This window comes from Antennarius striatus, chromosome 1, assembly GCF_040054535.1.
Source record: "Antennarius striatus isolate MH-2024 chromosome 1, ASM4005453v1, whole genome shotgun sequence".
In the NCBI taxonomy this organism is placed as follows: Eukaryota; Metazoa; Chordata; class Actinopteri; order Lophiiformes; family Antennariidae; genus Antennarius; species Antennarius striatus.
The window spans coordinates 14424223-14440519 of NC_090776.1; the positions used below are offsets into that span (position 1 = coordinate 14424223).

At 40.9% G+C, this 16297-nt stretch overlaps 1 pseudogene; it reads right to left on the reverse strand.

The window, feature by feature from the left end:
- Positions 1 to 16297, reverse strand: part of LOC137592625 (uncharacterized) — a 64989-nt pseudogene that overhangs the window by 8524 nt on the left and 40168 nt on the right.

Below are 16297 nucleotides of genomic sequence, written 5' to 3' on the forward strand. Positions count from 1 at the left end.
GCACATAAGCAGACTCTCAATCAAAATGAATACTAAAGCTGACTCAATACAGAAATTCAAAATGAATAGTATAAAATTTCTCTAAATAAGGCGGCATCAATAGCAAGATGCCAACAGGCCAGTGGTTCTTAACCTTGTTGGAGGTGCCGAACCCTGCTGATTTCATATGCTCACTCACCGAACCCTTCTTTAGTAATAAATAAATAAATAAATAAAAAATTTCAAATTGAAGACATAAGTACACAGAGTTCATTTTACCTCAAGAAAGTAGTGCATTCCTGGGATGCGCTGCAACAAAATGTGTCCATCCCAGCATGACATTTATGCATCCCAAAAGTAACAACAGAATAAACGGTAAAAGCCGTATGCAAGGATTGAGTTTAGCCAACAGTACAATCAAAATGAATACTAAAGCTGACACAATACAGCAATTCAAAATGAATAGTATAACATGCCTCTAAATAAGGTAACATCATTAGCAAGATGCCACCAGACTTTTGCTTTAAAAGGGTAAGCTAACGTTCAACTCTGTGTCTTTCACATGTTTTGCATTTAAATGATACGTTAGGCTGGAGCTGCTTCGGTGATATGAAAATTCTCTATTACAAAAGGTACAAATAATAATAATAATAATGGATTAGATTTATATAGCGCTTTTCTGGACACTCAAAGACGCTTTACATCGGATCCATTACTCATCCACTCCTCGTTCATTCTTGGTGATGGTAAGCTACATGTGTAGCCACAGTTGCCCTGCGGCAGACTGACGGACGCATCTACAGCGCAGATTGGCAGCGCAGAATCGCTGCATTTTTGTTGATAGTTCCGTCTTTGTTCTATTTAGAAATAAACTTTCCGCCCAAAGGTCCAAGTTGGCTTGCCTCACTCTCCTGTGTCGCGTCCATCTCTGTTGTCAGTCATCCTGCTTTTGACTAGTGTCGCAGGTAAGAAGTGACGTGCCACTGCAGCCTACGGGTCACTCAGTGAGTCAAATTTAAAATGCTTGCGCATTGACTTGCCACTCACAATTAATTGTGTTAATTTTTATAGCGCGTTAATTTGCAGCATAATTAATTAATCGAATTAATGCGTTAAACTGACAGCCCTAGTTATTATCAATTTTCAATGCATATTGGATATTATTTAAATGACTGCACAGCTAGCTCTTTTACTATACATAAAAGTTCACGCTGGCAAATAAATTTCAAGCCTTTATGTAAGATTGAAGAACACACAAACCTCAGAATTAAAAATAAAGTGCAAACAGAGCTGAATAATCCTTTTTTCATGTAAATTAAAGACGTCCCAGCCTAAAGAACTGAAGGCCTACACTTTAAGTAAAAAAACATTGGCACCTCCAGAAAGCATAAATAAAATCTGGCTCTTTCAGGGGAAAAATGCAAACAGAAATTTCTTAATGAGACAAAGGGGCACGCCAATCATTTAAATCTTGGTTGGAATGGACTCAGTCCTATTGACATGCAGACATGTATAGACAGGTTCATAAATATTGGGACATCAACACTATTTTCATCTTTTTGGCCCTGTACACCACAACAATGGATTTGAAATGACATAAACAATATGTGCTTTAAGTGCAGACTCCCAACTTTAATTTGAGGGTATTTGCGTGTTACGGCCGTAGCTCATCCGTTTGTGATTGTGTGTCCCTCTGCGGCCCTGCCTTTGAGCTGCTGGCCCTGCCCTGCTCTGCTCCCTGATGCTCCGCCCTCCGTCAGTGCCAGGTGTGGTGGCTCTGGGACTCCTGACTGCACCTCGTCACCAGACCATCTCCTGATTGGTGTGCTGTCTTCCTGCCTGGCCCAAGCCCTGCCACGTCACCTGGCGGGGACACTTTAAAAAGCTCTGCAAGCCAGCTAGTCAGGGCGCCTGTCTGACTGTGGCAGCACGCCTTTGACCCATGACGAATTGCGAACTTGTGACCTTGCTTATATGTTGAATTTGTATCCGACCCTTGGTTAAAAGCTTGTTTAATTTGAGTATTTTTGTTAGTGAAATTTTGATCTTTGAAATGCGCCTATTGGCTGAGAACCTTAGTTAAACCTTTGTACTTATTTGCGAGAATTTTGAATAAATGTTTTATGTTCCCCCTTTTAGAAACCCGTATTATGTTATCTATCCAGTCCTCTAGCTGGGTCGTAACATTGCGTCCAAATCAGGTGAACGGTGTAGGAATTACAACAGTTTCTACATGTGCCTCGCACTTTTAAAGGGACCAAAAGTCATTGGCAAACTCCAATCTGGTCTTCTTGTTTTTGAAGCTCACTAGTGGTTTACATCTTGTGCTTAAGCCTCTGTATTCACCCTGATGAAATCTTCTCTTGATTGTCGACTTTGACACAGAGACGCCTACCTCCTGGAGAGTATTCTTGATATGGCCAACTGTTGTGAAGGGGTTTCTTTTAACCAGGGAAAGAATTCTTCTGTTGTCCACCAGTCATTTTCCATGGTCTTCTGGGTCTTTTGCTGTTACTGAGCTCACCGGTACGTTCTTTCTTTTTAAGAATATTCCAAACAGTTGATTTGGCCACACCTAATGTTTTGGCTATCTCTTTGATATGTTTGTTTTGCTTTTTCACCCTAATGATGGCTTGTTTCAGTGATAGTGACAGCTCTTTGGACCTCATATTGAGATTTGACAGCAATTCAATTCCAAACCCAAACTTCAAATAAACTCTAGACCTTTTGTCTGCTTGTAAATGAGATAATTAGGGAATCACACACACCTGGCCATGGAACAGCTGAGCAGCGAATTGTCCAATTACTTTTGATCCCTTAAAAACAGTGACGGGCGGTGAAGTTCATGGCTGGTGAGGCACTGATTTCATCATAATTAGATGTACAAAAATATGAACCTACAGTTTTTCTTATTTACCATTTAATTAGCAACAGGTCATTTTTAAAGTCTCGTAGCAGAATTATTTACACATACAAACTGTAACACACAATTAGCACATTTGATTAAAAAAAAGTTATGTTGTTTCCTACATGTTTGCTTACATGTGACGTTTACTTATAAATGAAGTCCATGCGCCACTCCTCTGAACAAAAGCATCGAAAAAATTTTGAGTTGAGATATGTAATCCTCCTTTTTTATAGTAAGGCAAGGCGAGCAGAAAGAAAATGAATGATTGCACTTGACTGTAGATTGTAGTTTGCTGTCACTTCTTCTATGGCCGAGGAAGAATAATCCTCCGCCAAATTTCTGGAATAACCAGCACCCCCTGCCATGAGGCAGGAGAACTATGTGCCTTGTTGCGTGCCTTTTCCTAGCGGTTTCAGAACCACTCAACTCAAAAAAGATGTTACTCACATGCAATCGTTGACAAAAACAACACTGTACATTATATACATTAGCTAAATTATAGGAATTTAGTTCATATCGAAAACGTGTTTGAACATTTTAATAGCGACATATAGAGAGATAGCATTACGGTCTCACTGTATACCATGCCAGCACAGATAGCAGAACCATTGCGCAATCCATGGTGAGGCTTGGCTGGTTGGTACCTCACTACAGGTCTCTTCTCAGTGTGGAAGGTCGAGGGGCGGATTTGGGGTCGAGTTTACTTAATCTTAAGCTTTCTTTTAAGTTATAATTGCCGACAATGCCACCTTGGCAATTTTGCCCAAAGAGATAGTTTTAATCAACCCCAACAGAGTAAGGCACACAGGTTCATTCTATTTAAAATGGGCAGGACACGTGGTTCCAGGTTCAGACAATTCTCTTTATTTTTCAACAAGATTAAAAATAATAAAGCTTTTAAAATTTACCACACACACGGGAGCGACGATCTTCAGGTGCTGAGGCTCGTCGACGGTGCAGTGGTTGTGGAACACAAACGGGATTCCCAGGGAAGAAAAGCACCCCAATCACTCGTGACACACACTACACACACTCTGTGAAAAACTCAAATACGGGGGATCACAGCACACTATAAGAGGAAACCACCACCAGGGCACCAGGGACCACCACCGTCGGCAACTCCCCAGCAACCACCCGGTCTTCACATTCCCTGTTACAAATAAAGAATTAAGTTTGGTGAGGTCTGGAGGAAGAGCGGAAGAGCAGAGTAAACGCACCAGCTTGTCACAGTCACACATACCTGTCAGGCCTCCGTGAGGGATCACCACGAGGGAGAGGGAGAGGAGAAAGACAAGCGCATCGTATAAGGTCCTGTACGACATGATCCCGTGAGCCGCAGACTAACGGTGTCTAGGAGCAAGCCCAACCAGGAAAATCAGCGCAACAATATTCACGGAGCATTATTAGCAGCCACTACTAACATACCTGTACAGGTGACGCAAGAGGAAGGGAACGATGGGACCCGGAAGTAATGAGGACGGCCAGAGCAAGAGGGAGGGGAGGCCGCCAACACTCCCTTTTAAAGAGTGCCACCACGAGGTCATTGGCCGCCAGTGACTATGCAGCAGCTCCCAATTAACCACCGATGGGGCACATCATCCTGCCACATCAGTATTTCAGCGGTAAATGTGAAAATTCAGCGATTTTGAGTAAAAGTAATCACTGGATAAATATAGCCATTTAATTTATTTATTCCATTTTTCATTTTTTTCTATCATGATGGCAGGTGAGGCCGTGCCTCACCTGCCTCCCCTGACCGCACCTCACTGCTTAAAAAGTGGGAGGCACATGGAGAAACTGTTGTATTCCTACACCGTTCACCTGATTTGGATGCAAATACCCTCAAAATAAAGCTGGAAGTCTGCACTTGAAGCACGTATTGCTGTGTCATTTCAAATCCATTGTGGTGGTGTACAGGGCCAAAAAGATGAAAATAGTGTTGATGTCCCAATATTTATGGACAGGACTGCAGCTGTTCATTGGTGAGCCTAGAACAGTACTAGGATCCTGGATTAGCAGGAGGACCTGCTGCCTAAGGCCAAAAATTTTAAACCTTTTAGGGAAGTTTAGCAACTGAATTATTCTGGCCCTGCAGCTTTAAATTGATTTCACTTAAACGTAATGTAATGTCAACCAAAAAGGTAGCCATATTCATCCTGTATTCAACTTGGAAAAAATATTGAAAATTGTGTTATTCTATGACTCTTGATCTGCTAAAAAGGTGCTATTTCTTTTCGAAAAGACAAGAACCGTTCTAGTGCATTGCCTTTACTCAGCCACCTCACGTTGTTGTGCAGTAGCCAGCTTTGCCTCAACAGCTTCCAGCAATCCTCTCAGGAGGCAGTTCAGAAGGGATGAGGATGTCCTAAGTTGATAAAGTAATGAACACTGCAATGAAACTTAACAACATTTTCGCATAGAGTGGCACAGAGTACATGGATGAGACAGAGTATGATGGATGAGACATTGGTAAGGAATGATATCTGAGTTGTCCTCTTTCATCCAGGGCACAGCCCCCCTCTCTTTCCCCAGCATGTCCCCATCTGTGGTGACAGACCAACCACTTCAGATCCATGTCCCTCTTTGTCAGCATCAATATTATTGCCGCATATATGTCCTCTTGTCTTGTGTGTGTTAGTGGTGTTTCACCCAGCAAAGAACTCCTTGTCTTTGTGAATGAACCTGACACACACAAAAGCTGTGCATTGCCAGGGACATCTGTAGACTCATCAATGGCCTAATGGTGCTCTCTGAATAGCTGCATCAAGCTGTGTCAGGACATCATCTGTTAATATTCCTGATTTTCAATACTGTCTCAATAACAGCGTTTAAGCACTTCTTCACAACGGTCCCATCACTAAAAGATTTTCGATGTTGCCCCAAAATCCACAATGCCTTTAGAGAACATTTGTTTGCATTTTGCTCGGTTATTTTGCCCTCAGCTTGGACTTAAGGGGGATAACTTTGCACAAAAGCTCTGTGCTTTGTTTCATAGTGGCACTGCACGTGTTCACTGCTAATTAATGCTAGGTCTTTGGAGCATGTGAGGCACAATGGTTTTGAACTGCCTGACGGAAGAATAGACACCAATTTATGAGTCAACTAATTGCAGTAAACTCACAGTGTTAGCGGCACTTCCAGGTCCGCTGACAGCGCAGGGTAAATAAACAATCTTATTGGCTGAACTGAGTGGCGCTATTACCGTATTAACTGGAGGAGCAGCACCCGCTGTCTGTAGCTGCGACCGTCAGAAAGAATGCTACAAGAAAATCTATTCTCGTGAATTTATCATAGAGTGGTCACGGGTCCGGACAGAACCATCACGAAGTCCGGATACGGACTGTGATCTGCCATTTGGTGACCCCCAGCCATCAATAAAGGAGAAAACATGATTTCAACTGGAGAATTAATCCCAAAAAAACATAAAGTAGCATTGGCACAACTGCTGAATGGGAAAAAAAAGATAAATAGCACTAATATTGGCTGGTTATAAGTCATGATAATACAAAAAAGATGATTAGCCCTCAGTAGTTCAATAGGGAATGACATGTTAAAAATTCAATGGGTGCTGTCTGTATCTGAGACACTTATTGTCAATTTATTTCAGGCAAAATTGGTATAAAAACCCTGTTTTTCATTTTTCTCAGCTGCACATTTGACAGCATTGACCTCTTCACTATGCTCTCATTGCTCATTTTGCAATGTAACCTTTATGATATGTCACTTTTTTTGTATTATCAACTTGACTGATGCCAAATGCCCAACACTGCTTGCTGTCATACACAAACACATGGATGATTCATCCATATGTTTGTGCAAATGGAATGATTTCGCACTTTGAGGACAGATAATTGCAAAGGCATGAGTGTTCAAGGACAAACCTATCATGCACAAGAAAAGTTCTCTAGTCACATCTCAATGAATGGCAATGATAACACACAGACTAGCTTAATAAAACAAATAATTATTGTTCTCTGATGCTACAAGTTTCTTTCAATCAGTATTGTCTAACCATAATAGTAAATTAACCACTTATGTCCAAGTAAAAAAAAAAAATTTTCATTACTTAACAGAAGGTGCTCGTTTAATATGTAAATATATTTATTGAAAGACAAGAGATTGATTTTGCTAAGAGCTTTTCACACACAGCAACTCTGATGTCCTAACCTTCTGTGGTGGAGCATTAAGATGGCATTCACCTTGTTGCTGAATCTCTGTCTGTAATTCACCTGTCATTAATTTTCTTTGTCTGTTCTACTTGGTATGTGAGTTTCTGAGGAGCTTGGGGAAGTCATTTCCTCCATTGGTGAAGCACATGCAATATTAATACATTTAGAATAAATAGAGGAACCATACTCATTACTGGTTTGGTAGCACAGAGCTGGAATAACGTGATGCAGCAACAATTCAACCAAGGGATGACAAACATGTATGGACACATCATTATCTCCAAGTTTGCCGCTTTCAGTGGGTGCATTGTCACAACCTCCTACACTGTTTCCACATTTATTGTAAATTAAACTTTTGACGTTTCACAGCTACAGCATTTGAAAAGGATGTTGTCATACATAAACAGTATAAATGAGCCCTTGCTTTTGCTGATACTTCTCAACAAAATGTTTAAGTTTGTCACTACTAAAATACTATACCTGTGGCATATGCCATGCATCGGCACATGAGTAAATGTTCCAGTCTAGTCAATGTCTTTTGAAACAAAAACCAACATAACTAAAATTATATATATATAATTAAACATTAGCTATGTTGATGAAGTTAATGGGCTTGCTTATGTCAATATCTGGATAACTGGATGACACAAACTGAAAAAGGTTGCTTCCTGCTAACACAAATTAGAAATCACAAGTCACGTGTCAGCATGCAGGGACAGCATCTAAAATTAAATGATAAACGGAAATTTTTAAATGGAGATATCAATCAAAGCAGCAGACTGTACTTCAACTTGACATATGTACTTTATAACCACAATGAACACAATGGATAGTTCTTACACCATTTCATAGAGAAAAAAGTTATCAAGTGTCCTGGACACAACGCATCTGCTCAATTCAAACATTGTATTAGATAGATAGATAGATAGATAGATAGATAGATAGATAGATAGATAGATACTTTATTAATCCCGGAGGAAATTGCATATTAAGGCGTAAGGGCGGCACGGTGGCACAGTGGTTAGCACTGTCGCCTCACAACACGGCGGGTCCGGCTTCGAGTCCCGCTCTGTGCAGAGTTTGTATGCTCTCCCCGTGTCCACATGGGTTCTCTCCGGGTTCTCCGGCTTCCTCCCACCTCCAAAACCATGCGCTTCAGGTTGATTGGCCTGTCCCAAATTGCCCGTAGGAGTGAATGTGTGCGTGTTTGTATGTCTTTGTATGTGGCTCCGCGGTGCACTGGCGTCGTGCCCGGAGTGTCCACCGCCTCATGCCCTATGCCAGCTGGGATAGGCTCCAGCTCCCCGTGACCCGCCACGGCGGATACAGCGGCGGTACATGAAAATGAATGAATGAATGAATATTAAGGCGTAACCTTTAAAACAGCTGATAAAATTGTACATTTAATTATAAACATGCAATAGTTATCGGTTTATATTCTTAACCGGGGTTTCAAACTGTTTCACACAATTCACACATTATTATCATTCTTGTCACTCAGACAACATCAATCATAATTAGGTACAGTTTACTCAAGAATAAATAGGCACATTGGTTCAGAGAGTTTGAAAATATGTGACAAGCTTTTATGATGATGTCGAAGTTGATTAATAGTACAATACATTGTGCAAAAAGTTCAGTCACTGGACTCCCTACTTCATTGGATCCACCAGAAGACCCCACTACTTCCTCCACCTATAATGCCATTGCTGCTGACCAGGTGACATTAACACTCCTTAAGACTTCTTCGGGCATGTTTTTCTGAAGTAGGAGACCCTCTTCATCAAATATTGTACCTCAGTCTGTGGCTCTGGAGGCTCCTGTCTTTGTTGTAAACCTCCTGCATCATTCCTGTTATTAAGAAGAGACAACCCTCTGAGCTCAACTATTACCAACTGGCTGCTTCCCACGTGATTAAGATTCTGAAGCGAGTGGTCCTGGAGCTCATGCATCCCCAGGTGAGGGGTGCACTGGACCCTGACCAGGCTTAGGTCAGGGTCAATGATACCATCCTGTACCTGCTCCACCATGGGCTCTCCTACTTGGACAAAGGGGGCTGCGCTGTTAGGATGCTCTTTTCTGACGTCTCGGGTGCCTTTAACACCATTCAGCCCAGGCTATTGCGAGAGAAACTGACCACCATAGCTGGGGAGAGAACGAACATGTCCAAGTTGAGAGCAATCCAGGTCAGCAACTAGCTGATGAATAGGGAGGAGATGAACTTGTGCTACTGTAACAGACCCCAACTTGAGGCCCGTTATCAGATTAAGTGTGTTGTGCAAGACACAAGAAATCATACCACAGATAATGAGGTGTTTAATCCGCTTGCCTCCTTGCTGAAGACAAACATAAATGTAGAGCCAAAGACTAACTGAAATGTGCTGTGCTGGAAAGTTTTTAATAAAGTAAAATAATATAATAAAATAATATAATAAAATAACATCATGTCATAGAACCAAAGATCTGGATTGTTGCGTGCGTGTCAAATCATCCAGCGCTTGGGAAGACGGCACCAGGATGTCTCGAGGTCATGAAGATTCCGCATGAAAATAATCTACTGTTTACCATGTTTGGAAATGCTTGCGTAACTGTCGGTATCTTTAAATAATTTTGTCTACAGTACATGTGTACTCGCAGGGTTCACGTGACTGATTATGTTGATTATGATTATGATTATGCCATTAGAGTATAAAGAGATATGTGATCCATTTCCTAGTTTGTACCTGAAGTTTTCCTGTACCCAGAATATTCTGTAACACTTCGAAGGACTGTTCATCGTCTCCAGAGCTCTCATCATAATTAGATAAGTATTTGTTGAATTTGTTTGTCTGTCAATATCATCTATGATATTATTGTACTGCTACTCAACCTATGCTTGATTTTAATTGACAAATTAAAAATCTTGTATTTAATACATTGTGTCCTGTCCTTAAGAAAAAACAAAACCCCCATCACAGTGCAAATAATGATGCGTACCTAACACACACGCTAATAAGCTAGTCAAACTAGGCTAGCATCGCTTTCCTATCGAAGGGATTAAACTGACACATGAAGCTTAAAAGAAAAAAAATAATAAACCTCCTGATGGTCAACACACACAGGTCTTTACATATGCATCACTTTCTGACATCAAACATGACATTTCACTCTTTACTGACACAAGAAATCACACCACATGTAATGGTGACGTATGTAATCTGCTCGTCTCCTTGCTGAACTGAAAACGAGAGCTCAACACCTGCACGATCAACCCTCTCCCTTGTGGTGAACACAGGAATTCATTTCCAATAAAATAAATTCAATCGAAAGGGTTCCCCTCTTACAACAAACATATAAAACTGAAACAACTTAATCACAAATGCGATTACACATTCATGGGTGTCACACTACACTTGTGGTGAAACCTGGTTGTAACAGATGATGATGTGTCTTATGATGTTATGATGGATGGCCTTGCCCATCATGTGGGCCTCCAGCTCGCTGTAAATTGTAGTGCAATAATTGGTGCATTCACATAGTAAATAGTGTATTTACAAGTTTTCCTGATTTTTGAACTTATATGTTTGTGTTAAATGTGCACTCACATGTTTATGTATGCTCCCATCCATCGATCTATCCATCCAATCTAATGAAAAACCCAGGAACTTTATGAATTGCAGTGAATAAACAAAAATTACAGTGTAATTCTTGCTGTTTGAAATAGGCTTCTACCTACTTTCACTTTATTTGGCTTTGGTAGAACCTGTTTGAAAAAACCACAGTACAATGAAAATATGTATTCAGACCTAATTTCACCTTGTTCAAGAGCAACAACCTATATTATACATGCATTGTATTTTGATCACACACACAACACAAAAACTAAGTTTTTATTCATTTATTTACTTTTCTTCTTCCATATACCATTGTTGTTGTTTTTTCATGGGTATGAGAGGGTCTAACCCTGACAACAAAAGAACAGCTCTTAATAACAGACATCTAACTCTGTAGGGAGCGTCTGTTTGATTTCATTGCTTGAGGCAAAGCTGTCTGAATATTACCCAAACTCCCCCTGTGCCATGGTGGGAAGCTCCATCTCACTGTCTTCATTCTTCATATTTTTATTGGCAGCGAGAGGAGACTGTGAGCTAGTGTTGGTCTGCGCCTGGGTGCTTGAATTGCGTGACTTGAAAGTGGTCAGGCTGAGGGTTTGTGTGTTTGCATCTCTGTGTGTGCAAGTTATAGAAAGTCCTTACCAATAAGCAAGCTGATTGAGTGGTCAGAACATAGTCATTTCTATGCTGTCCTTTGACCACGGAGTCAGAAACTGCTAAAAAAAACTCTGTCCTCTGACAGAGTAGTAGAGACACAGCAGAGATCCCAGTGTGGCAAGCCAACCAGCCAGCCAGCCGTCATAACAAAGCTGCTGATTTGTAGCAAACTCCGCAGGCTCAATCGTCTCATCAATCAAGGTTGCAGCCTTGCTGATAGAAACACAAGCACTTAGATACTACGGCTTCTCATGCAGTCCACGTGGCATTATTGCACTGGTATATTATTTACGGCTACTGACGGTTTTATGTCCCAGACCTTGACAATGATAATGTCCATGTGGCTATAATTCTGACATGATTTTGAGGGACAAATCGAAGATGCGTTTTTTGGGAAATATGCAGAAACTTTGGAATGATTAGAAATGTATACGACTACAGTACTTTCCGCACTATAAGGCGCACCGGACTATAAAGCGCACCCTCAATAATTTGTTTGTTTCATAATTTATTTCATATATAAGGCGCACCGGATTATAAGGCGCACACAATAAAAAATAAATAAAATTTATTTGATAAACTGCAGCGGCTGTAGTTGCGCAATCCGTCCACTAGATAGAGCCGCGCTGCTCAGGCAGTCATGATTGCATTCATGACTTCCTGACTACCTTTGAATGGCCCTTATTGTTATGTCAATAAGCCATTCTGAGCCTCATCAAGGCTTGATCACTTGATCACTTCACTTGATCACTTTGCCATCTTAGAAAGAAGTCAACCCGCATATTAAAAAAACCTGACATTAAAAACTGGTTAAATTCATTACGAGTGCAGTCAGTGCGAACAGAGCGGATTATTTCCTAATCAGAAGTTCGAAGCAGATATTTAAGCTCCGACGTTCATCTTCTTTTATTAATTAAATATTGTTTTGATCGATCGGTAGTCTAGTCGGAGGTGAGGTGCAGCTATTTGCTGCTGTGTGTCCTAAACAATTTTTAACTAGTTTTTAATGTCAGGCTGCTAATTTACTGGCAAATATGACGCTGTTTTACTCCTAGAACTGACTCTAACGTCGGTGTCTCATGGCTGCTTCCAGACAGAACACACAAGCCTGAATGCGCCCCTCCGCCGCCCACCCAGAGATATCAACTACATTTGTAAATCAATTGCAGCACACCCGCTGGCACCTTTGTCTAGCAGTGATTGCTCTTGAAATTTCAGAAAAGGCTGGAAGTTCAGTTTTGAGGGTCTTTCATTCACCTTTATGCCAGTTTTCCGTGTGTTTCCACAGACTAATAGAATAGACCGTCACTAGAGTCCTGATGACAGCACAATGGCATTTTTAAGACCAATTAAGTTTAAAGTGGGTTATAAGTCCTCCTTATGTCTTGCTACGTAATCACCGGTGCTCCTACAGTCTGCTCTACCGTCTGAGAGCAGTTCAGTCAGAGCCGGGACTTCGGTGACGCCCCTTGACTACCGTTGTTAGGGGGCGTAGGCCCGAGTGCCTTGTGAGGGTGCTCCTCTGGTGGCGGAGTGCAGCTTGACTGGCGGCCAGACTGCCGGCTTTTTTTCAGCGATCATGTTTTTAACCAATATTAATATGAATATTAATCCATATATAAGATGCACCGGATTATAAGGCGCACTACGGGTTTATGAGAAAATTTTAGGCTTTTAGGTGCGCCTTATAGTGCGGAATATACGGTATAGCTGCATATTTGCCATGTGGAGTAAAGAGGCCCTCTGTGGTTAAGGGGTTTTTGTTCTATGGGTTGGAGATACCCAGGGTGTAATTTGTCAAAAGACAGAGGAGTGGATGTCTTTCTTTACTGAAAAACGCAATTCTAAACTAATTAATTAAGTAAAATCAATTATTAAATTATTATTTAATTAATTAATTTTAGATTACTGGTAGGCCCTATGAGCTCAGATTCCATACTGTTCAACATTAATATTTAATAGAAATTAATTTTTTATTTTTTTTAATTATTGATGGGGTTGTCCCCCTGTAGGATCCTAAAGATTACTGGGTCTCCTGGGGATAATTAGTGCTAAGGTATAAGTAGGAACAATTGTTGAACTATGGATCGAGTTAACTGAAAAACTTAATGGAAATAAAACAAAGTATTCAAGGATGATCCTCCAAACAAATCACAACCTAGATATAGCCTAAATAATGCAGCATTTTTCAAGACCAAAAGTAATTACCAGTAATTACTTCTTATCACAAAGCAGTTACACATCATGTAGAATTTGACTGTCTGTCAATATTTCACTCTGAGGAAAATAAAAAATGTTATGTGCAACAGCTGTGTCATTTATTCCTCTTCTTGAGTGCTTGTCCTACTATATGCTGGGACGAATATTATCTGATGACGTTTTTCCATACTGTAACTTGAGAGTATTATATGACAAAATAATATTAAGGAGATAAAGGAGCAGCTATTGATACAAGACAGAAAATCACTCAGTCCTTGTCCATATTAAAATATTAACTCTTGTCTCTTCTCTATTTATGCAGTGATATCAGGTTCTTTAGAAGTTAAAACACTTTTTAATTACAAAATTTTGATTGTGGTAATTTCTGTTTGTGGTCTTTGTGGTGTTTTGGAAGATTAATGTCATAGAAACAAGAGATGAACAACTATACAACTAACAACTGATTATACTACTGTGCAGCTAGAGGGTGAAGCCTTTCTAAGTAGGTGGCAGTATGTTATATTTGGCATGCTCCTTTGTATGCTCGATTGTTCTATTAGTTAATGTAAGATACTCCGTGTCTGTGTGGGTTCTCTCCGGGTTCTCTGGCTTCCTCCCACCTCCAAAAACATGCGCTTTAGGTCAACTGACTGGTCCCAAATTGACCACAGGTGTGTTAACCTGAAGCACATGTTTTTGGTTAACACAAAAACATGTGCTTCAGGTTTTTGTGTTAACCAAAAATCTGAAGCAAATGCTTCAAGTTTGTCTGGCTCTCTGTGTGGTTCCACGGTGCACTGGCTTCGTGCCCGGACCTTCCCCCACGTCACGCCCTAAGCCAAGTGGGATAGGCTCCAGCTCCCCACGACCCGTGCCAATGGATGAAGCAATAGCGGCAAAAATGAATGTAAGATACCTATTATTAGGAAGCGAAGACTACTCTATTTTTAGTTGTAGTTCATCAATATTACTGCTTTTGTAAAGACAAATTCAAAAACAAAAGGGTGTATCCAGGATTTCAGATCTTTAACACTGCTCTAACCGTCAGGGCAGCTATTTTAAGGGCACACACAATGTTACGGCTAATAAGATATTAAAAGTGGACTTTTACAGTAGAATATAAATGAATTAAAGAATATCGGAGCCTGGGTGAAGTTTCTGGATAGTCTGATTGCACAGCAGCGAATACTTCTGCATTGCTTGTCAGACAAAAGCGGGCTTGAACAGGCAGTGAAAAGTGGGTGGATGTTGTCTTTTACTAACATGTTGAGCCTAGTAATTTTAGTAAACCTCCACTTTTTATATATTCAGAAGATGTTTTGGTACATTTAGAATCCTGTTGAAGTTGTTTTTCTGGCAGTTTTGTACTTACTTGCTCCTTTACATGCCAACTGGCATGTAGGGCAGCAAAGAGGGATCTCCACTCCTGTCTGTTCTGGATCAAAGTTTTATAAAAACCTCAGATGGGATGCAGGGTCTTCAGCTCCCCCTCCACTGTCCTCCGCCAGCTGTCCTTGGGTTGGCCTCTTTACGCTTGCGTTCTGGTGTCCAGTGAAGAGCAGTTTGAGTGAAGTTGTCCTGCTTTCTACGGATTACATGTCCAATCCACTTCCATCGCTTTCTCATAAGGATGTGAACCATTTTGTCTTGTTTGCACATACTAAGAAGGTGTTGATTAGAGATGGTATCGGGCTAGAATATCCGCTATATTCTCCGTAGGCTTTTGGTGTGAAAGGCTGACAGTCTCTGGAGATCAGATTCCATTGTCCGCCAACACTCAGAACCATATAGCAGGGTAGACAGAACACAGCTCTGGTAAAATCTTAGCTTGGTGTTTGTGCTGTACTGGGCCGACTTCCAGACAATGTTATGTCTATGTAGGGTGTTCCTGGCCTTGCTGAGTCAGCTTGTGATTTTACTGTCTATGTCTATCATAGCTGACAACACTGCCTGACTAGGTGAAAAGATTGGTTGTGGGTAGGTTTATATTGTCTAATTTAATTGGTGAGGGGGTTTGGATATTCTGCATCATCAGCTCTGTCTTCTTCAGGTTTACTTTCAGACCTACTTGTTTTGCAATGTTATTTAGATGAAATGTTTTCTCTTGCATGTGTTGGTGTGTATGAAAGAGCAATGCCAAGTCATTAGCAAAGTCAAGGTCTTCCAACTGCGAGAAGAGATTCCATCTGATACCCCCTGGTTTGTCTTCGGTGGTTCTTCTTATCACCCAGTCTAAAGAGTAGTGCTTGCTTGACAGCAACTTGCCCAACCTCGGTTTCAACTTTGAAACTATGCTTGTTGTTTCCAATTTGACATTTGAAGTTGGTATAGAAAGCTTTGAACCGTTTGATATGGACAATTTGATTGGGGATCCCTTTGCAAGTAGTATTCTCCATAAGCTGTCCTTATGTCGAAGGCCTCCTTGAAATCCACAAAGTTTATATACAGTTGCCTCTGCCACTCTGTACACTGCTCTATGATATGGTCAACACATCCTCTACCCTTTCGGAACCCTGCTTGTTCTTCTCTGAGTTCTTTGTCACTCAAATCTGATATTTTTTGTACCATGATTTTTGCATGGATTTTGCTGGGGATGGACAAAAGTGTGATGCCACACCAGTTGTGGCAGTTGCTGAGGGCGCCCTTTCACAATCATGTCCTTTGTCCAGTCATCAAGTACCTTCTTCCCTTCCCATATAACTTTGAAGTGTGGTTTGAGAACTTAAGCTGCCAGCTCTGGGTCTGCCTTGAACATCTCTGCATCTAAGCAGTCCAGCCCAGGAGCTTTATCA